The sequence below is a fragment of the Neovison vison genome, chromosome 8 (genome assembly GCF_020171115.1).
Source record: "Neovison vison isolate M4711 chromosome 8, ASM_NN_V1, whole genome shotgun sequence".
In the NCBI taxonomy this organism is placed as follows: domain Eukaryota; kingdom Metazoa; phylum Chordata; class Mammalia; order Carnivora; family Mustelidae; genus Neogale; species Neogale vison.
In genome coordinates this window covers 114,103,038-114,126,242 of record NC_058098.1, presented here as the reverse complement: position 1 = coordinate 114,126,242, position 23,205 = coordinate 114,103,038, and the positions used below count along the sequence as shown (strand labels likewise).

The 23,205-nt window shown below is 40.3% G+C and overlaps 1 long non-coding RNA gene across 1 annotated transcript; it reads left to right on the top strand.

Annotated features, from left to right (window-relative positions):
* Nucleotides 1–2,923: 2,923 nt before the first annotated feature.
* On the top strand, nt 2,924–22,652 carry LOC122915150. Its single transcript, XR_006386015.1, has 3 exons — nt 2,924–2,981; nt 5,231–5,268; nt 21,828–22,652. It is a non-coding gene; the product is annotated as an uncharacterized LOC122915150 (long non-coding RNA).
* Nucleotides 22,653–23,205: the final 553 nt, after the last annotated feature.

The following is a 23,205-nucleotide window of genomic DNA, read 5'->3' as shown; positions in this document are numbered from 1 at the left end:
AGAGCCGTGTGATAAAATAAATACATGCCCAAACAGCATCTAATATGGAACTGTTTTTTTTTTTTTTGATGAATAGTCTTCTTTCTTTTTGTAATGACAGGATGGTACCACCTCAGGGCCCAGGTTCAAGGAGGCATAGAACACACAAACGATCTTGGTTGATAAACATCTACGGGAGACAAATGGCATGTTTCTTTTTTATTTATTTATTTATTTATTTATTTGAGAGAGAGAGACAGTGAGAGAGAGAATGAGCGAGGAGAAGGTCAGAGAGCGAAGCAGACTCCCCATGGAGCTGGGAGCCTGATGTGGGACTCGATCCCGGGACTCCAGGATCACGCCCTGAGCCGGAGGCAGTCGTTTAACCAACTGCGCCACCCAGGCGTCCCTCAAATGGCATGTTTCTTATGTGTGTAAGTTACAATTGATTTTTTTTTGGTGAGCAATTGAATGGTAGGCAGACACGTGGCTTTATGTTGAACTAATAAGGAAAATAATAATCCCTGTCCATAGAGCCTTAACTATGTGCCACGTACTTTCCACGTGTTATCTTATCCTCATAATTCTCAGAAAGAGGTGATCTCTATTATTAAATAAGGAAACTAGAGAATAGACTAAAGGATAGACAATCCTTCCTGAAGACCCACAGTCAGTGGCAGAATTGGGATTCCAAGTCAAGGGTGTCAATAAGTCATTGAAAATGGCAGCTGTTATACCAAGAATATTATTTCTTTTTTTTTCTTTTTTTAAAAAAATTTACTTATTTATTTGACAGAGAGAGATCACAAGTAGGCAGGGAGGCAGGCAGAGAGAGAGGAGGAATCAGGCTCTCTGCTCTGCAGAGATGTGGGGCTTGATCCCAGAACCCTGGGATCATGATCTGAGCTGAAGGCAGAGGCTTAACCCACTGAGCCACCCAGGTGCCCCAAGAACATTATTTCTTGACTAAACTCAATCATGAGGCTGGCATTCCAGCACCAATATACTGGAACTTGAGGAACAAATCACTAAGTGGAATTAGTTCTTGCAAGTCAGGAGTGCTTAACTGTACGAGAGTGTTATTTCCTAACTGAGGCTTAAGCTGAGTGAGTGGAGCAATGTTTCCTAAAGGACCCAGGGTTCTTGGGGACAGTGACATCTGTGATGCAATGACTGATTCCATACTAATAATTTTAATGTTGGCCTTACGGTTCGTTGAGTGGATTGACAATTGTTTCCTTAATTATTTTGCCTTTGTTGGACATTTTGGTTGAGTATGATTTTTTTCATATTATCAATGGACTCTTTTGGATGCTTTCCTGAATACTTACCCATTTTGGTTTCTTAAATGGTTTTTGCAAGTATGTCTTTTAGGTGACAGGTACAGTGTTTTGATATTTATGTTCTAATGACACCTAAAGGCCTTAAGACTTATAGTAAGGCTAAGATTAACCAGTGAATACGTTGAGCAACAACAGAACATGTACTCTGTAATGATAAAAAGTCTTAATAATTTTTGTGGTCAGTCTAATGGTTTCAACTGATCATTAATATACATAAGCCTAATTCCTATTAAGAGCAGAAAGTTTGGATTCCTTTGAGGTTTCCCTTCATACTTATCTTCAATAATTTAATCTTTGTTTGAGTATCAGTCTGTAGTTGGTATGCTTTCTCCATTTATATGCATTTATCCGGGTCAAAATGTGGTTAAAGTGATGACATACAAAGGCAATTCAGGACTCTTGACCCAGAGCCAGAGGCCTGAATAAACATTCCTGTGTCTGAGATTTTGGGGTTGGAGAAGGTCTTTGGACCTGTCCCCTCAAAATGTCAGAAGCTTATTGCATTTCCAAAAAAGGAGGATGCCTAGAAGTATAGCCTTTGGTGATAAAAAAAAAATACATAGTGATCCTTACATGGATATTTAAGATATCTGGCTTTTAAAAAATTAGGCAGATGAAGGTAAAAAGTTGGTGGTGGCATTGATGACCAAGAGTGGTTGGTGAGTAAGATCTAAACAATAGTCCTTCATGGAGGCAAGCAAACAAAATCCAAAAGACAGTATTGGGGCAGATACTATTAAAAGCATAGCAGCACACAATTCACAGGGCTCAACACAAATATAGCCCAAACCAGGCTCCAGCCCTGCTTACATAATTCCAGAAAAGACCCAGTAAGGGGATTAATTGGCTATAGAAGGTGTCCATGGCCAAGAGGAACTGACAGGGTCAAATGTCCAGGACTCCTCAGATTTTTGGTTTCCTCTTTGATTTTATCCCTTGTTGCAAGCTGTAGGATCTGGCAAGATGGACACAAAAGACTCTGAGAGTCAACTTTCAGAAGAACTGCAGAAAAAGCAAGGCCTCTCTGTTAATAATCTTCTGTGTTTTAGACCACAGTGTGAGGCTTTGGAAGTAGGAGAGCAGGAGGAGGCTACATCAGGAATCTTGGCCCGAGATCAGTTTTAGGGAGTTTTGCATAAAAGTATTTACTTTTGGAAGATAATATTAGCTCACCCATTTCCTATGGAAACTGAAAAATTAACACCTACTTAAAAATAAATGCATGTACATACTTATTTCTACTTGTACTCTTTCCTTGCCTCGTGAGTGGGAAAGGTGTGTGTGCCTGTGCACGCACGTGTGTGCTTCTTTGTGGCTATGTTTCAACTTATTTCATGCCAACCACCAAGTAGACACAGATGGATGGATTTTGATCAGGGTAAAGGCACTCTGCCCATTATCTGCCAGTGTGGGACTCGCGCCTTCCAGTGGGTAGGCCTCCCTGAAGTTCGGCAATGTCTGTCAGCATTCCGACGAAGCAAGATTGATGTGTTTTGAGGTGGAATTATTTTTCAAAGTCTGTTGGGGCTAGCTCCTGGTCTAGTGCCATGTCTTACATAATATTGTATATCATGAACCTTCACTGAGAAAGAAACAACAGGCCCATGTTTCTGAAGGGCTCTTCGGCTTAGGACAAGCCCGATTACCCAGGCACCGATGGTAAGATTCTTTTTCCAGTAGCCTTAGCGTGAGTCCACGGTGCAGAAAGGAGGAATGTGTGGTGCTTGTGGGTTTAGCAGTTTGTCTGTCACCGCTCCTGTGCAAGAGCCAGGCTGTCTCACTGGTGATTAATTCAATGCCACTCTTCTAGGGCAGTGGGAAGTCACTTACTGCTGGTGGTTAGTCGGTCTCTGAAGTAAAGGAAGGTGTGCTGATTTCGAGATAGGAGCAGTGAGCCCTGCTCTCTCCAAAAGGGAAGAGTTCTAGGGTTATTAAAAAGAACGATGGTATCACAGCTCCTTCTTCCATTGACTTTTTTTTTAGGCAGTTTCAGGCTGATAGAACATTGAGCATATAGTACAGAGAATTTCCATCTTCCTCTCTCCGTCCACTGATTTTGAGCACTGTATTAAGTGTGGTATTGCCGGGGGGTGTTGTACTGTTTCTTGTACAGTGTATCAAATCACTCCACAGTTTCTGTGGGTCAGAAATTTGGGAAGGGCAGTGGTAGGCGGTTCTGGTGTGGGTCTCACAAGTGACTGTAGTCCGACAGTGGCTGGAGCTGGACCAGCAGGCATCTGTAGGCGCTAGAGTCCGGCCGAGCATCTCTCTCTTTCTTTCCACATAGTCTCAGGGTTTCTCCATGAGGTCTCTCCACCTGGGATAATTTAGGCTTCCTCACAGCCCAGTGGCCTTGGGGAGTTGGACTGCTCAGGGCTCTAATGCAAGTGCTCTAATGAGCCAGGGGGAAGTCGCCTCACCCTTTCAAACTAAGCTTGGGAAGTCATGCAGCGTCACTTCTGCCACACTTCTGCCACATTTCTGTTGGCTCCAAGTCGGTCACAAGTGAACTCAGAAATAAGGGGAGGGAACACAGACCCCACCTTTTGGTGGGAGGAATATCAAGGTCATTTTGTAGTATAGTGTGTGGGATGCCGCCCTGTTTGGAAAATATAATTTGTCACTGATACAGCACTGCTCAAGACAAAAGAATTACAAGAAGGACAATCCAACTGGCAATTGGCCATTTAGGAAGCTCTAGGATCTCAAAATCTTATAAACCAGTTTGAATGGTAAAATATCCTTGGGTCATTCTGTGACATCTAAATTTTAAAAAATATTTAGAATAGAATAAGTTTTATTGAGGTATAATTTACATTCAATAAAATGTACCTATTTTAAGTATATAGGTCAATAAATTTTGATAAATGTATACAGCTGTGTGACAACCACCCTAGTCAAGAAACAGAATATTTCTATAGCGTCCCCCAATTCCTCATTCTTTTGCAGTGAATTCCTGCCATCCTTGGCCCCAAGGCAACAACTGACCTGGCTTTCTGTTACTATCAAATTAGTTTTACCTGTTCTAGCGTCTCATGAAATCTTTTTTTTTTTCCTGTTTTTTAAAAAATTAACATATAATGTATTACTTGCTTCAAGGGCGCAGGTCTGTGAATCATCAGTCTTACACAACTCACCATGCACATACTCTCCTCAGTGTCCATAACCCACTCACTGTATCCTTCCCCCTCTTACCCCCAAGCAACCCTCAGTTTGTTTCCTGAGATTAAGAGTCTCTTATGGCTTGTCTCCCTCCCCAGTCCAATCTTGTTTCATTTTTCCCTCCCTACCCTCCGTGACCCCCCATCCTGTCTCAAATTCCTCAGATCAGAAAGATCATATATCATGAAATCTTATATAATCCTTTGTCAGCATATTTTTGAGATTCATCCGTTTTGTTGTCTGTATCAACATAATTGCTGCATATTACTCCATTGTATGTATATTCTACAATTTGTTCATTCATTTTCTAGTTGGAAGACATTTGGGTTGTTTACCGTTATGGGTTATAATGAATAAAGCTGCTATGAACATCCATGTACCAATTTTTGAGTGGACATACATTTTTATTTCTCTTGGGTTAATACCTAGGAGTGAAATTGCTGGGTCATATGGGAAGTTTATTATAAGTTGAAATTTATAAAAACTGCCATTCTGTTTTCCAAAGTGGTTGTTTCATTCTCTCCAACAATTTATGAGAGTCCCAGTGGCTCCAGATCCTTACCAAACTTGATGCTGTCCATCTTTAGTTTTAGATAATTTAGTGGTGTGCAGAGGCTTAAATATGCATTTTCCTGATGATGATCAGAGATGTAGAGCATCATTTGGTGCATTTAGTGGACATTTGTATATTTTCTTTGTAAACTGTCCATTTAAAAAAATCATTTTGGTCTTCTTCCTAATTGTAGGTGTTTAAAAAATATTCTTGATACAGGATCTTCAGGAGGTATGTATATTGTGAATATTTTCTCCCAATCTGGATTATCTTTTTATTCCTGAATGGAATTCTTGGACTAGAAGTCTTTAATTTTGATAAAGTTTAATTTATGGTTTTTTTTCTTCTTTTGTGCTTTTTGTCTGCTCTAAAAGAATCTTTACCTAGCCACAAGAAAATAAGGATTTTCTCGATATGTCCTTTTCTGTAAGTTTTATGTTTTAGCTTCTATTTCTATGATTAGTTTTTTTTAAAAAATATTTTATTTATTTATTTGACAGACAGAGATCACAAGTAGGCAGAGAGGCAAGGCAGAGAGAGAGGAGGAAGCAGGCTCCCCACGGAGCAGAGACCCCGATGTGGGGCTTGATCCCAGGACTCTGGGATCATGACCTGAGCCGAAGGCAGAAACTTTAACCCACTGAGCCACCCAGGCGCCCCTCTATGATTAGTTTTGAGTTAATTTTTAGATATTGTGTGAGTTTCCATCTGTTATCATTTCCTTCAGCCTGAAAAATTTCTTTTTACATTTATTTAGTGTAGGTCTGCTATTCTTAAATCTTCCTAGCCTTTGTTTATCTCAAAATTACTTCATTTTGCTTTTAGTTTTGGATAATACTTTTGATAGATGTAGAATTATAGATTTACTTTTTTTCTTCCTTTCCATACTTTTAAGAATGTCATTCAACTGTCTTTTTGGCTTACTTTGTTTCTGATATGAAGTCAGTGACTTCCTTATCTTCATCTTTCTGTATCAAATGTGTCTTTTTTTCCCCTCTGGCTACTTTTAGTATTTTCTATTTCCAGTTTTCAGTAATTGTAATATGAGGTACCTTAATATGTTTTTCTTTTTCTTTGTGTTTATACTGTGTGAGCTGTGTTGATACTCTTGAATGTGTAGATTTATATTTTTCATCAAATTTAGAGAACTTTTGGCCATTATTTCATATAGTTTCTATTTGTATGTCTTCACATTAACTGATCTTTTCTGGTGTTTAAGCTGCTGTTAACCACATTCAGAACAATTTTCATTTCAGATAATGTATTTCTCAGCTCTAGAAGCTGCATTGGTTCTCTTTTATAATTCAATTTCTCTGTTTTTCTTTGTTTATATTTTTCTTTAAATCTTTGAACATACGCAAATATCACTTTAAAAAGTTAGTGAATTCTGTCATCTCTGTAATTTCTGTGTATGTTTCTATTGAGTGATTTTTTTTTTCTGGCTACAGGTCCCATTTTCTTCTTAACAGTTATTTTTGATAAGCTACTAGACATTGTGAATATCACATTGTTGAGTGGATTTTGGTATCTTCTTTTAAAGATTGTTGGACTTTATTTTGGCAGACAGTTAAGCTACCTATATACCAGCTTTGATACTTTTGAAGTTTGTTGAAGCTTTTGAAGTTTGTTTTTAGCACAGGTCTAGAGTGGCCTCACTCAGGTTTAGCCCTAATGCCTCCAGCATCTCTTCTAAATGCCCTGTTTGTTCAATGAAATTTCTCCACCACAGCTGGTTAGAACTTGGATGACTCCCAGCCCCATATGAGTTCTGGGAATTATTCAGTTTACAGCTCCTTGTTAGTTGTTCTTTCACTCGTAGTTATTCTTTGCCTGGTTTCGTGGTGTCTTACCACACATATGCAGAACTGGATATTCTGCCAAAGACTCAAAGGGCCACCTATGCAGATTTCTGGAACTCTTTCTCTGTGTAACTCTCTCCTCTCTGGTACTGTGCTTTGCAAATTCAAGTTGCCTTAGCTTCTCCAAATTCTGATACTATTTCTGATTTGATGGGGTCGTGAGTTCTACTTTTACACATTCTAGTCTCCAGGTAGAAAGCCAGGGTGTTTTTAGGGCTTATTTGCTTCCTTTCTTTCAGGGATCAAGTCCTGTGCCATCTGCAAGTCATGTTTGAAAAGAGTTATTTTAAATATTTTGCGCTTTCAAAAAGGTAGTTTATAGTGGGAAGGCAAGTGTATTTCCAGTTACTATATGATATACTGGAAGTAGAAGTTATAAAACTGGATTTTGAGGCAAAATGGAATAATCTTTTTCCATGACTTTTTGTAAGCATACGTAATTTTATCTGATGACTGGTTGACTGAAAAAAAAATCCTCTTAGCTCAATGTTTAGAAAATAAAAATTTCCAATGGGAGAACTAGACTCTTAGAGTTGAATTAATTTGATGTATACTTTGCCTACCAGATAGGAGTTTGAAATGATTTGGTAGGAAACTTGGCTTCATTCTCTTTTAACAAATACCAAATATTCTTCATTTTCTCAGTCACTGTGTTCTTGTCTTTAGAAAATGAATTCAAAAGATCTGGAAAAGAGGCTCATTAGGTCAGGAGGGATTGTGCTTCTCTGAACTGCCTGTTACAGTACACAAAACACATTGCATACATTTTCAGACACCCACTAGTGTGGTACACGAGGAAGGTCTCTCATCGCTATCTTGGCTAACATTGTGGTTTTATATTCCCAGAGTTTGGAAGCTGTGACTTGGGAAAAGCCACGGTACCTGGCTGACAAACCAATTGACATAAATGTGCTAACCATATACTGGCAGGTGGCCTGGTCTACTAGCTGGCTTCTGGGAACTGATAAACACAGAGGCCTCACAGACAGATCACCACTATCTCCAGCCTCTGAATGTTCTGGAATCAGAATCTGGAGCAAGTTCATTGCTCTCTATTTTTACTGGAAGGGGACCAAAGAAACTGCCAAAAGCTTTTTCTGTGTCTAATACCCACTATACAATGCAACACTGTTTGTCAGGCTGTTGGGCTCTTTATCTGGGTGGGCCTTGAAAGTTAAATATACATATATACATTATCTACTATCTGAATATATGCATGCTATAGGTATATATATTATCTTTATAGTTTATATGTTTTACTATACAGATGAAGTTAGTGGAAGATAGTTTCTCAATTTCCTATAATATAGAGATAATATTAATTCTTGCTGCAAGGGATAGAATGATACAATGGATTAATGCATGTAAATAACTTAGTGTGAGTATGTAGTACAATATGCTTTTACTACTATTATTATGTATTATAGGTGCAAACTAATGCTCTTGGTTACCCTAAAACTTTATAGAGCTTTATTGGCCCTTCTCTGGCCTTACTTTGCCTTTTTTTGTGGTATTTATCTGAAAATTCTATTTAGCATATATTTTAGGACACACTTTTTGATGGTTGAGGTCACAGATCTACCTGAGTGTTCAGATTTATCTGCCAACACCAAGAAGAGAACTGAGGTAAGGAAATTGTGGTCATTTATAGGCATTGGGTGGAGAAGCAGACTTTTCATTTTGTAGGTGTAATCCTCTTGTCTGAGACTGGGATCCACATGTGAGAGGTAAAAGCGGAACTGTAAAATGTTGAGTGAGAAAGACATAAAAACAGAAAGGCATTGTAAAAGACAACAAGTCTATTTTAAATGGAACTGAGAAATATACCAGTATCATGCTTATCACTTGACTATTGAGTCTGAACCCCAAATCCACAATTCTATATTGTGTTCTCTGCTGCTGAGTTTCAAGCTCTGCCAAATAGCCATCCCAGACTCTGGCCAGTTGACTTCTATTGGGTTCTGTTAATAGCTTTCACCAGAGGGAGAATGGAAGTTATGAGTTGAGGAATAAAGACTTTGTTTCAATTGGTCTTGTCAGTGTTGCCTTGACTCTGGAAGTTTACTCTTGTCTTTGGCTTTGGGCTTTGTCAGAACTAGCAATATCTTACCTGCTCAGAGATATCATTGGTGGCCAGGTGTTCCCCTTTTCCCAGTGCCATGGACTCCTCTGATCTTTGAGAATCTCTCAGGAGCTGAGAAGTACTACTCCTTCAGAGGACTAAGCCCCATTTTAATGAGTATCCCTCTTCTGAACTCGCAGGTTTTAATAATCCCAACCTCCTCCCTTTTTCTTCAACTAGTCATAAATGTTGTAGATTCTTCCTTTAGTTACCACATCTAGGTTCTCAGTTCTTGCTTTTATTCTTTCATTTCTCCAATAGCTGTGAAATCAATTCAATACATTAAACATCTCATATAATTCTTTCTTTCTTTCCTTCCTTCCTTCATCCCTTCCTTCCTTCCATGGATAGACCGTTTCTAATAGGAATAGTCCTATTAAACAAACTATAAATGGTGGAATTCTTGGATGGTTGTTTGGTTTTGACCTTGGTCTTGAATGTAGCACTGACCTCTTTTCCAAAGAAAAATGGGATACTCTTAATCCACTGCATTCAGTGGCAAAATCCCTAAATTATTTACTATGTTCACTTAGGATAAAGTTCCCATTCAAGTTCCTTGGGGGAGAAAGTGACTGCTGCACTTGACTGTTACATTGTACTAATGATGACTACAAGGACTGTTGCATGAGATGGCTTTTTCAGTCTACACTGGAGGAATAACAAAAAGAAATTTACAAGCTCAGGATCAAAAATCTCAGTCTAAGTCTCAGTCAGAGAACCAGAAAAATTCTATGGTTGTCCTATAAAAGACCATTATATTTATTATAGTTGTGGAACAAATACTATTGAAAACCAAATCCCAAATTTAATTGTGTGGATTGCAGAATTACAATATCAATTAAAATTAGACTCACCAAATTTCTTATGTGAAAGTTAGGGATGTGGTTGGGAAGCAGTTTCGGCCCTGACATTTGGAATGAAAATATTCTAGGTGAACTCAGAAAAAGCTGAAGTTTTTGAATCCCTCTCTAGTGTCCTTGACTCTACCTTGCTAGCAGAATGGGCTCTTTCTCCCAAGTTTGAATTGATCTCTCCTTTGCTTAAAAACTCTGTTTAATCTCACTCAAATCCTGTTGCTCAAGACCCACTTTTCATTGCTTCTAGACTTACAGTTAGAGTCAGAGCCCATCATATATAGGAATACAAGTGTGAATCTTATCTGGGAAGAGATAGCCTTACTCCAGAATGCATGATCTGGTTAATGTATATCATCTAGAACCTGGGGAGTATGGTGTATGGGGGAATAAATTCTTGGTGTATTAAATCAAGGAGAACAGAATATAATGGGTGGTCAGGCTGAATTTATTGAAATGGATGAGTTTACCAGAGATTCTGGCTTTACAGTATTCACTAACTAAAGCGTGTGCTTAATTGACTGACTGAAACTTGGACTAAACATATGTTCTATGAGGTTGAGATAGAACTGTGGCATAGTGTAGGGCAGGGGTCAATGGATTGGGGTCCATAGGGCAAATCTGTAAGCCAAGAATAAGTTATATATATATATATAACTTATTATATATATATATATGTATTTTTAAAGGTTTTATTTATTTTATTTATTTTATTTATTTAGTCAGAGAGAGGGGGAAGCAGGCTCCCTGCCGAGCGGAGAGCCCGATGCGGGGCTCAATCCCATGACCCTGAGATCATGGCCTGAGCAGAAGGCAGAGGCTTTAACCCACTGAGCCACCCAGGTGCCCCAATATTTTGAAGGGTTATAAACAGAAGAAGGGTTGTAAGTAGAGGAAGAAGGGGTCAGGAGGAGAATGGAGGGCGTGGATCAGGAGAGAGGACATACACAGCTTGCAATGCCTAAAACATGTGCTGTCTGGACTTTTGCAGGAAAAGTTCAGGACAGCTGACATGGAGAAAGGAATCGGCGGTTTAAGGTGGAAGGGATAATGGCATAGTTTTATCATGTGCAAACTCATTTTGACATCGTCTCGGTGTCAAATAGTAATGGTGTCAATAGTCCTAGTGTATGTGGGCTCAGGCCAAACGTAACTGGGGAGAAGTTGGTTCCCTTTACTCCTCAGTGTTTGTGTGGAAGGGAGAAGAATGATATACAAGACTCCTCCTAGCCCATACCCCTGGTCATTGGTACGCCTTGGAAGATGGGAGACACAGGATGTTAAAAACCAGTGAGCCTTCGGATAAGGACTGGTTATCTGTTGGGTCTTTTCTTCCTTTAGGAGACCTGCTTCCTGGGAGGCTAGGGGAAAAGGAGATTCAGACGTTGCTGGGACCCATCCTTCATAATATCTTGTACAGACTGAACTAAAATTTCCCAAGATAAAGACATTATGCATGCTTCCGTACCTCCTTAATTAATAGTGGGGCTGACAAAGTGATTGCTCATTGGGTGCCTGGTTCCCATGGTTCCCACAGATTCTTTTTGAGAGAAATTCCATTCCTTTTCTAGCTTACCTTTTCCAACTCACACACTGTTGAAAAAGCAATGTTTGTAGTTCCTGCCACTCCAGTGTCAATGAAAGAATTTATTTTATTATGTGTATGAACTGGCAGCTTCTCGGGGTTGGGGGGGGTGGGAAGCATTGTTGTCAGAATGAAGTCATCTGTTTGGTGAGCAAAACCTCAAGTATCATTCAAGGGGCGGGAACCCAGTGCCCTCTGTACGCTGGGCCCTTTGGCATACAGAGCCATTGTCAAAACCTGTTTCCAAAGCAACTGGATTCTCTTCTGAAATTACTTGGCAGTTCCTTGCCCTAAGGGTCTGGAGTTACTCCTTTCCAGGGCTTTATTTTAAGGCAGCTTGTCCCTAATGGAAACCAAGATCACTGCCAGCTAAAGAATTTAGCAATACCCTAAAGTGGGCTCACCTAATAAATTTTTATAGTCTACAGGCTAAGGTGTGTGTTCGGGGTTTGGGCTCTATTCGATGCCCCTATCATCTCAGAAATACGCTGATGGTCAAAACAGCACCTGGCCTTTGGGTTATTTTCAGAATAATATTGTATCTGGATATAAAATGCTGAGAAGATAGTGTTTGAGGGTAGTCCTACCAGGCCTTCACCCAAACCGAATGTGGAGCGATGCATTGTATACTCTGTTTTCTGACTGGCACAGCTGGGTCTGGGGAAAGAGAAAGCTAGGTCTCTCTTGACTTCTTAAGTCTTTACTTTTTGAAAAAAATTCTTTAAAAAAAAATACCCACAATAAAAGCTTAATTTAAAAACGGATGTCTAGGCTGAAGTGCTGGGTCAAAACTAACAAAAGTGGAATTTAATATAAGTGTAAAAATACTGCGATTAGGTTAAAAAAATGTTTCCTAAATAACTACCAGGTGGAGAAGCTCTCAGTTTTACAGTCATAGGGAATCTTTTTTTATTAAAGAAAACTGACTTGCATACCCCTTCTTCTACCAACTTCCCCCCTGACCACCCCCGCCCCAAGCATCTCTTGGGCTATGTGCAAAGAATAATTTAAATCTCATTTAAAAAAAAGATTAAACAGAATCCTTCATTGTTGAATGGTATCCATTAATTAAAAGCAAAAGAGTAAGAGCATTTTAACCATACAGCTGAACTAACAAAATTTGATATTTAGACTATTAAAACTTAAAATCCAGGTCAGTCATTGAAAATAAAATTGGACATATACATAAAGTAAAACACCACTGAGAAAAGGCAACTGGCTATCCTGAGAAAAGAAGGCATGGGGGACCCACGGACAATCCTCTATGAGCTGAGAATGTTGGATAAACTTAGGTCTCCTCATTAAACCCAGGCTGGTTTGGGCATCTGTGGGGGAGGAAAGGGGAACATGGGTTCCATTAGGTTACGGGACAAGGGCTGCAGCCGATCAAAAGAAAGAGCCATCAGAGAGGCAGTGCCTGACGGATCTAGAAGGGGCCTTTCAAGGGCGGTGGTATACTCCAGCTTCAAAGCACCTTCACCTTCATTGCCTCTCTGGCTCCTTCTGTTGCACACCTACGGTCACTGAAGGACTGAGTGAAGGAAGTGCTTTGAGTCCCAGAGCCAGTGAGCCTCGGGGCGAGGGCTGCTCCCCTCTACCCCCTACTTTTTTGCATCAGTGCTCTCCCCTACGAGACTGCATCCTTCAAGAGATTAGTATTTTATCTGGCAAATGTTAGCCCTAACTTCACATTTTATGTGCCATCATTCCACCTTGAATTAAACTTGGCTGTGGGTCTAAAAGGGCGTTCAGCAACTCCCTCTACAGTCTCTCTTCTTCTCCGGGTTGCTCTGTGAGTGGCCCATTACGTCTCTGAGTCTCTGATTCTTGCTTCTTTGCAGTTTCTCTTGTTTGCAGGTAGGCTGGGAGTTGGCAGCATGGGCTGGTGTTTTGGGATTGCTGAGGCTTTGTTGCTCCTTGTTTAATGATTGGAACCTGGGATACTCTTTCTAGAAAGCAAGGGGACCCACAGAAGCTGTCACTTTTCAGCAAAAGGCCCCAGTCTTTCCAGACAGCAGAAATTCTCATGGGTACTGAGCTTGGGGGACCTTTGCCTTTTTAACTCCTTTTCCTTTCTTCTCATAATCACCCCTCTTTCCCTGTCATCGCTCACAAGTCTGACTAATCCAGAATATTCTCTCATCTTTGTATACTTGGCAGCACTGGCTTATTAAGGAATCCTTGTACTCCAGCTTTTTAGGTGGGTTTGGGGTTCTCAGCCATATATCCTCACCACTGGTCTTGATGCAGATTCCCATGATGTCATCTCTGGCCCCTGCTGGGGCAAATCTCAGCCTGTCAAACCAGTCCTGCTGGGTCCCAGTTTCCTTTACCTAATTACTCCCTTCAACACTGAGCTTCACTCCCACCTCTCCCCACTTTGGCCATGTGTCCTTCCATATCTCTGGGTTGCAGAAACTTAACAGCAGGGCTGAAATTGCATGGATTCAGTTTACTCAATCATACAGTACTAACATGTATTCATTAAGTGCCTTGTTGAGTCTAGTGGAATGTACATAAAGGGGCCTGATTTAATGATGTGAAAATAATAATCCCTTATGTTTTATGACAGTTAATGCTGTCCTACCCATGATCTCTTTTAACCCAACCACTCCAGCCATTTATGACTCAGAAGATGTACGAGAACTGGGAGACCTAGGACCCTGCCTGCAAGTGGAACACCTAAGTCTTCTGGGCAAAGAAACTACACAGAGGACCTCAAGGACCAAATTAAAGGCTTTTGGCATTTTCTTTGCCTCTGAATTTGAGTTAAAACACCATTGGAAGGAACTGGGGGTTGGAGGACAAAAGCAAGAGTGGTCCCCTCCCCCCAATTTAGGACCACGAGAAGGTGACTTTGAGGAAGAGGAACAAGTATGGCATGGTTTAAAGCCTTGTTTAACGTTCCAGGGTTGGTTCTATGTCAAGTAGCCAAAGAGTCAAACACTTAGACTCTTGCTACACTCAAAAAACGATCTTACTCAAAAAAAAAAAAAAAAAAAAAACGATCTTACTCATTACGACTCCTTGGTGAGATGTTAATAAGGAAGACACAACAAAGAGGCAACCATGGTCAAAAGAATTTAGGAAGTGAGATATCCTTGACACACATTAGCATACCAAAAGCTCTGAGAAGTCCTCTGAAGGAAACTTTTTAAACCTTGTTTGAACCAGGGTTTCCCAAAAGTATTGGATCTTGGAACCGCTTTGGGGAGGAGTGCCTGTGAACACTTGTGTACCTCTGGTAGAGTTCTCTCAAACTCATCTTGAGAAGAGCTGAATTTGACTACGTTTTGTAACAGAGGGAGATGTAATAATGAAAGAAACAGTCTTAGGGATGAGGAGGAAATAGGTTAGTGCCTGTGAGGAGAGGCAGAAGGACTGGACTGGACAAAGTAGTCAAGGTCTTGCCGTGTTGGCGGTAGGGAGGATCTCACTGTCCTTGTTTTCTCACTGTGAGTCTTTGGGGAAAGGTGGATTGTTTTTTTCTTCCGGTCAAAGCACCTTCATTTTAGGGAGAATGTCAGAAGATTCTAGGGTTGTTTCCTGGTACAGTTTGAATCTGGGATCTCTGGATTCAAAACTCTACTCTTGATTTCTTTGCTGCACAGATAGCCAGGAAACAGATACTCGTTACAATTTACATTGTTGACCCTTTGCCTACTTTTAGGAATCCTTTTCCAATTTTTGCATGATTTTCCCTGGAGGAGGTTTGGGATCAGGCTGCTGCCAACCTACCCATGACATGTACCTAGAGCTGCTATTTCTGGAATTTCTTGACCATATAAAAATACGTGAAATGTTTTTTTCCTTGTCAAAATATAAGACCTGATCTTAGTGAGATTTTAATCATAAACCGATTTTGCTTGGAAAGGCCCCAATATTTGCTCTGTTTTTAAGGACAGACTTTAAGGTTCAGTTCTCTTGAACCTTAAGGCTTTAGCACATGTTCTTCAACAAATAACTTGATGTATTTGAACGGTGCTCCTAAATTTCTGAAACAGCACTAAACGATGTTATTTTTTGGTGTGGCTGGGAATGAAAATACCCCATTAAACTTTTGAACCATCTGTCCCTGTGCCTAACTAGCTGGGCAGATCAGGAGAGAGAATGCCGTCGTCGTCGTCTTTTTTTTTTTTTTGGAAGGGGATGGTACCAAGTGAAGTATTTTCTCAACAGAGTTTTGCTTTATTTGAAGAAGTTTATTAGACAAGACTACTCTTTAGGCAGTAATAAAGATTCTTTAAGGACCAAATATTTACACTTTGAACTAGCTGTAGAAATATTTACTGATTTCTGTGACTTTAGCTTAGATCCTATTACTCATTGTATTCAAGTCATGCTTTTGCTCAGAGGAATGAAGTTTGAGGCAATTTATGAAATATATAAATAACTAACGTGATGGGAAATATTTTTAAATTGTGAGATAATTTTTCTATTAAGAAAGGGATAACTTAAATCTGAGGCTGGTTTTAAACTTCAGACTAAATTTTTGGGGGTAAGAAAGATACTTTAAAAAATATGCTTTCATTGAATTATCTCTGTGACTCTTTAGATAAAGGTTAGGACTTCAAGGAAGGGTTCTGGAACATTTAACAGCTGAGGTCTATTTTCATTATCTTTGATTTGAACTCATTGCTTTGAGTTTGCCAGTTTTTTGCTGTTGTTTTTACATGGGTAAATGAAGGGCATTCTAGCCCTCAGTGTTTTGACATTTTTATTAGATAAATTTGAAAATCACTTATTCATGCCAATCCCATATCCTCTGGAGCTTCGAATGAAAGTCTGCAATATCCCAGTCATACAACACCTCAAGAAGGACTTATATTTATATAAAGAAGGAAGTTTCATTTGGAGTATGTTTGGCTGACATATTGCAGTTCTGAAAACTTGTATGGACGAGCATTTTGAAAAGATTACTCCACCAATTTAAAAGTGATTCTATAACATCTGGGAACTCAGTGTACATTTCAAGAAAAATACTGCTGGCTTTGTCCTTATGCTCAAGTCACACGTTAAGCAATGAAACCCAGAGATGTCCTCCTGAGCTGTCACTATTGATTCTTCAACTGCCCCATTTCTCTTTTATGTTTCAGGGCAATGATGGCATATGAATGAAATTAGAATTTCATGTAGTATAGGTTTTAATGAAAAAATATAATAACATTCTTCTAATCTCTTTTCGTCCAAATATCAGTATCTTTAGTTGGGTTCCTTCAAAACCAGAATTCCCAAATCTTCAGTACAATTATACATTAAAAACAAAAGGGGACCTGGGTGGTGTAGTTGGTGAAGCATCTGACTCTTAATTTCAGCTCAGGTTATGATCTCAGGGTTGTGAGATTGAGCCCCATGTTGGGAGTAGAGGGGGGAACTGGTGCTCAATGGGAGTCTGCTTGAGATTTTCTCTCTCCTTTTGCTCCTCCTCCACCCAGCACATGTGCTCTCTCTCAAATAAATATTAAAACAAAACAAAACAAAACAAAAAGCAAAATAAAAAAAGTTATCTCAGAGTCCTTCTAATTCATCCTACTTTGGATAATGTTGTAAATTGTCTCAGACTGTTATTTTATGGAATGATTTTCTGATATAGCAGTAATTGGGTGGAATTTCAGGGTTTATAGACTACTGTTGATTTATGTCATTAAGACAACAACAACAAACAGGTTCCTCTGTAGGTAATTAGAAAAATTCCTGGTTAGCATGTAGGGTGATCCATTGTGAAGTAGAAACATAGTTCTGGGCCCTCTTTGTGTTGAAAGAACAAATGAGGGGCACCTGGGTGGTGGTTGGTTAAGCATCTACCTTCTGTTCATGTCATGATCCTGGGGTCCTAGGATCAAGTCCCACATAGGGCTCCCTGCTCAGCCGAGAGCGTACTTCTCCCTCTCCTTCTGCCACTCTCCCTACTTTTGCTCCCTCTCTCTCACAAATAAATGAAATCTTAAAAAAAAAAAAGAAAGAAAGAACAAATGAACAGGTAGGAAGCTAACCGAAAGCTTCCCTCTGACAGAGCCAAGCTATGGAGACACTTAAACTCTATAAGTGTAAATTTGAAGAGAGCCCATCCTGTTATTTTGTCATATACAACACATTTATGTGTCTTAATGTCCTGTTTCTTTCACCCTCCCTTAATCCAGACCCTCATTACCTTGTACCAAAGCCACTAGTACTACTTCCTAGCTGGTCTCCTGTCTCTAGTCCCATGTATATCCCAGTCCAGTGGCTCTGGCTGGCTAAGAAATATTCCTAAAATGTCAGGTTCATCCTGTAAATCCTTTTGCAAGGATCTGCAGTGGTGCCTCACTGTTGCCCTCATCAAACTGGAATACCTTATCCCATGCAACAGCATGAGGCTCTTAGGTAGATCAGCTGACCATGGCCCCAGGCTCTTCTCATGCTCCTCCCCCCCTTTGTTTTGGTTAAATTTTTAAAAAATATTTTATTTATTTATTTGATTGAGAGAGAGAGTGCACACATGCAAAAGAGAGCATGAACAGGGGGCGGGTGGGAGGGTGGAGAAGATAGAGAGAGAGGGAGAAGCAGAACCCGCTGAGCAGGGAGTCTGATAAGGGGTTTGATCTCAGATCCTAAGATCATGACCTGAGCCAAAGGCAGATGCTAAATTAACCGAGCCACCAAGGTGCTCCTATTTTGGTTGAATTTTAACCCACCAAGCAATTTGACAGTATGTACTGGGTCTTAAAATTTTTCCCATTCTTCTGGAAATAATTCTTCATATAGAGAAATATTTAATGTGAAAAGATGGCCATTATAGTTATTTATGTAATTACCAGTTAGAACCTAAATGTTCAGTAAGGGAGGAAAAAGTAGGGCACATTTGTAAAATATAGAAAATTAAAATGAAGTGTACAGATTTGTTAACATAAGCAAATACTTATCGGGGTACTTGGGTGGCTCAGTGGGTTAAACATCCAACTCTTGATTTCATCTCGGGTCATGATTTCAGGGTCCTGGGCTTGAACCTTGAGATGGGCTCTGCGCTGAGTATGGAGCCTGCTTAAGATTGTTTCTCTCCCTTTGCCTCTCCCTCTGCCCTTCCCATCCTGCCCTCTGTGTGCATCCATGCATGTGCTTACTCTCTTTCTCAAAAAACAAAAAGGAAAATACTTATGTTTCAATAAAGGAGAAAAAAACGTCTAAACTCTATGTCCAGTATGAACTCAACTATTTAAAAAAAAAATTTTTTTTTTAAAAAGCTTCCTAGAAACCCATATTCCAAAACTGTCAAGAGAGGCTATGAATGGTGGGATTGAGGACTACTTTTAATTTTTTTTAAACTTCTTTTGTGTTGTCAATATTTTAATCAAAAAATTCACTCATTTAAAAATTTTTGTGTCTTCATTGATTTTTCTGATAATGTAGGTATAAACCATACCCACTGTTAAAATTTCAGACAATACAGAAGTATATCTTTTTTTTTTTTTAGATTTTATTTATTTATTTGACAGAGAGAAATCACAAGTACGCAGAGACGCAGGCAGAGAGAGGGGGAAGCAGGCTCCCTGCTGAGCAGAGAGCCTGATGCAGGTCTCGATCCCAGGACCCTGAGATCATGACCTGAGCTGAAGGCAGAGGCTTAACCCACTGAGCCACCCAGGCATCCCAGTATATCCATTTCTGAGAAAGTGAAAATCACCTATAGTTTCAGTAAAAAAACAAACAAACAAAAAAAACACCCAAAAAACCCCAAAACAACAACAACAACAACAAAAAAAACCCACCGCGCAATAACTACTGTATTTCTCAGGTTTGCTCTGGTGACAACTGACACCCAATCACGGTGGCTTACCCAGCAAACATTTTTTTCCTCGCGGGTTACAGGAAGGCTGTGGTCGGCTGTCACGTGCTCCCAGGTTCTGGGATGTGTTCCACATGTCATCTCATCCCAGATCTCTGGCTAAAGAAGCAGCCCCGCTCTGGGATGTCCTTGTCCTCACAGCAGAGGCGAAGAGCAAGAGGCTGAACCAAAACCATAGCGTCACATTTAAAGCATTAGCTTGGACAAAGGGCGCATCCCCTCATATTTCATTTTTCAGCACAAGTCCCTTGGCCAAACCCAACATTACTGTGGCAGGGACGTGCACTCCACCCAGAGCAGGAGAGAAGACTTATCTACCTTTGCCTCCAGCAACATTTTGCTGTACACATCCTTTCTGACTTTTCAATAGGCAAGGGCTTGTGTGTGCACATATATACTTTCTAAAAATGGGATGATTCATGCTCTAAAATTACTTGCCTAAATTCTTTTTTTTTTTTTTTGATGGACAGCTTTCTAAGTCAATATATGTATTCTTACATCTGCATTTTGCTTGGCTACATAATATTCCACTTTATAGCTCTGCATGGACATCTGTGTTCATAGATCTTTGAACATATCATTAAGATCCATTAGTACAAGTAGCATCACTGGGCCATTTGGATCTCACATTCTCAAGACTTTTGGTGAATGTTTCAGTCTACACTCCTGCTAAAAGTGACAATCTTCACTTAAAAACGTATTAACTCTTCAAGACCAAGCTTAACTTCAACTTTTCAGAACTTGTTTTCCTAGTAACTCCAGCTAGAATTAATATAATGCTTTGAATTTTGCATTTAATATGCACAGTTGTGTGTGTGTGTTTGCATTGTAATCTCAATTACAGTATAAATTTTGGAAGGGCAAGGACTAGACCTTGGATTATTTTAATTCCTCAAAAGAAGCTGCGCCCCCCCCCCCCGTCCTACCTCAGTCCTCTGGGTTCTGGTCCCTCTATATCCCCACTCTGTGTTCAGGCAGGTAGGGTAACTCACATTGTACAGACCAGGTACAGGGGAGGGGATGGGGATGGTAACACACAGGCAGAAAGAGGACAAGCATTTCTTGATTTTGTTCTTAAAATTCTAAAGCCTAGAGAGGAGAGAGGATTTGCAGGCCTAAAAGCAGCAAAGGAGAGAGTGGGATTTCTTTCCCAATTTAGGGAATGATTCCTTGGACCAGAGAGGGCAGTGTAGGGAACCCTCTGGGGGTTGTCCCCTGCCTCCAGAAAGCAGTGCAGGGAGGGGCCTCACTCAGGCAGCCTTAGGCAGAAATGGCCCTCAGACAGTCTTTGTTTCCTGTATGCTTTTACATTTTTATTGATTTATTTTATTTTAAAGAATTCATCAGCATTTCGAGCCCTGCGGATTTACCGGGCAACATTCCTACATGGAAACTCTCTATAGGGTTGGGACAGTCCCATTCCCTTCAGAGGGGGCCCACGTGATCCCGCCCACTACAGTTGCCTTGGCTCTGGAACGTCCTCTGCCACCTGACTTGGCGGTTAGGCCAGGTCTACACAGCATCTCAGAAACATCCTGTGTCCCAAGCGTGGATTAGAAACAGCAGAGCTCTCCTGGGCAGCTCAGCGCCCTGTGTTGGGATTGTTCTTGTAATGATCAGAAGTCTCTCTCATAGCTCTTGGCTGAAACCTGGGGTGGAGGCGGGACCCAGAGCTGATGGGGGCTGGTTCCTGTCAGCTCTTTGAGGCTGTTTTTGGAAAGATGAGCTCTGTCATCTCATGCATGGTTGAGCTTGTACATCAAGTTTCATACCTTGTTCACACTTTAAAAATTCATTAACTATTTAGTGCATGCTTACTATGAACAGACACTGATAATAGGTACTTCCAACATAGCTGAGAATAAGAGACTCCTCTCCTTGTGGAGTTTATGTCCCCCCAGAAAGACAGCCCTTATCTCACTTGACTTATCAAAAGCATTTGATGAAGTTAATGGTTCCCTTTTTCTCTTTCTTTTTTTAAAAAATTAATTTATTTAATTTAGAGAGAGAGAGGAGAGAGAGCGAGAGAGAGAGAGCATGAGCAGGTAAGGGTAAGGGGCAGAGGGAGAGAGAGGGGAAACAGACTCCCTGTTAAGCCAGGCTTGATCTGAGAACCCTGAGATGATGACCTGAGCTGAAACCAAGAGTCGGTGGCTTAACCAACTGAACCACACAGTGCCCCATTGGTTCCCTCTTTCTTTTTTCTTTTCTTTCTTTCTTTTTCTTTTTCTTTATTCTTTTTTTTGGTTCCCTCTTTCTTAGAACACTTTCTGTATTTGGCTTCCAGAACATACACACTCCTGGTTATCCTCTCATCGGCGGCTCCTTCTTGTCTTCTTCTCTGGTTTCACCCAGTCTTTCTTACCTCTTACCTTTGGAGAACCCAGAACTCAGTTCTCCTTGCCTCTTTCCTCTTATTATACCTACTTTCTTTGGGTTATTATTTAGTCTCCTAATTTTAAATACCACCTGTATGCTAATGACGTTCACATTTGTATCTTTAGTCCAGATTACTGCACTGACGTCGAGATTTTGGTTGTCTCCTCAGCCTCATCACCTGGCTGTCTAATGAGCATCTCCAGCTTGCTGTGACCCTGGTCTTCTCTAGAAGACTGGCTTGTCCTGAAGACTTGCTCGTCTCAACTAGAGACACTCCATCGCCTCAGTTGCTCAGACTAAATAACATGGAGTCATTCTTGAAGACCTTCTTAAAATTCCATGTCCAACCTTTCTACAAATGTTTAGGCTCTACTTTCAAGATATATCCAGAATCCAGCCACATCTCAACACATCCCAGAGCTACCAGTCTGGCCCAAGCTACTGTTGACTCTTACCTGGACTCTGAGAGTAGACTCCAGCTTCTCTTCCTGCTTCTGTCCTTGTCTCTCTACACCCTGTTCTCCATACAGTCCTCAGAGTGATGCTGTTAACACGTAACTTATATCAATGACTGAGACCTCAATGGCTTTTTATTTATCTCAGAGTAATTGCTGAGGGATGACCCTTGTGGTCCTGTATTATCTGGCCCCAAGTTACCTCTGATCTCATGGCTGGTCACTCACCCCTTCCCTCACCTGCTCTCACATATGGGCTCCCTGCCCTTCTGCAGGACCTTACCTTGGTTGTCCTTTTGCCTGAAATCCTCTCCCCTCACATATAGTACCTTCTCAGGGAGGTCTCCCTTGACTACCATATTTATAATTGGGATAACCCACTCCACACAACCACCTATCTCCCCTCCTTGACTGGTGTTTCCTGCAGCGCTTAATGATACCTAAATCCCAGTATTTTACTTACTTATTTTATTAATTATCTGACTCCCTCCACTAAAATGTGAGCTTCCTGAGGCAGAATTGTTGTTTTTGTTTCTTCTGCATCCCCAGTACCCACATTGTGCTCAATAAATGTTTGTTGAATGAATAAATAAGTGGGTGACTCTCAGTGCTGTACCTGAATTGAAAAGTCAGTGATAGAGAGGAGGTATTTTTGCTTATTTCACACTCATTTATTGAGATTTTGCTATCCATAGGGCACAGTGATCATTACTGGGGAAATAAGAAAATATAAGACCATCCTTCCTTCATTCCAAGTCCATGTGGGGCCACGGCCCTGATTATTCAGAATTGGGTCTAGAGGTCAAGCTTGGTTTATCTAGGTTATGATGCTGTGGGACAAGTTTCTCCATCTTTTTCCCTTTGAAAATTTCAGGAATTGTGTCAAGGGTTTTTGGAAGCTATTTCCCAAAACTAGATTTCATAGAAATTTTCCATCTACCTAACTAAGGAAGCTAGAGATCAGAAATGAGAAAGAGACAAACGTTTAATAAACCAATTTTACTCTCAGAATGTTATATAACCGCTTTGTTGGCTAGACTTAAGAATGAAGTTTGGGGATTATTTTTTGACATAAATGTATCCTTATGAGCT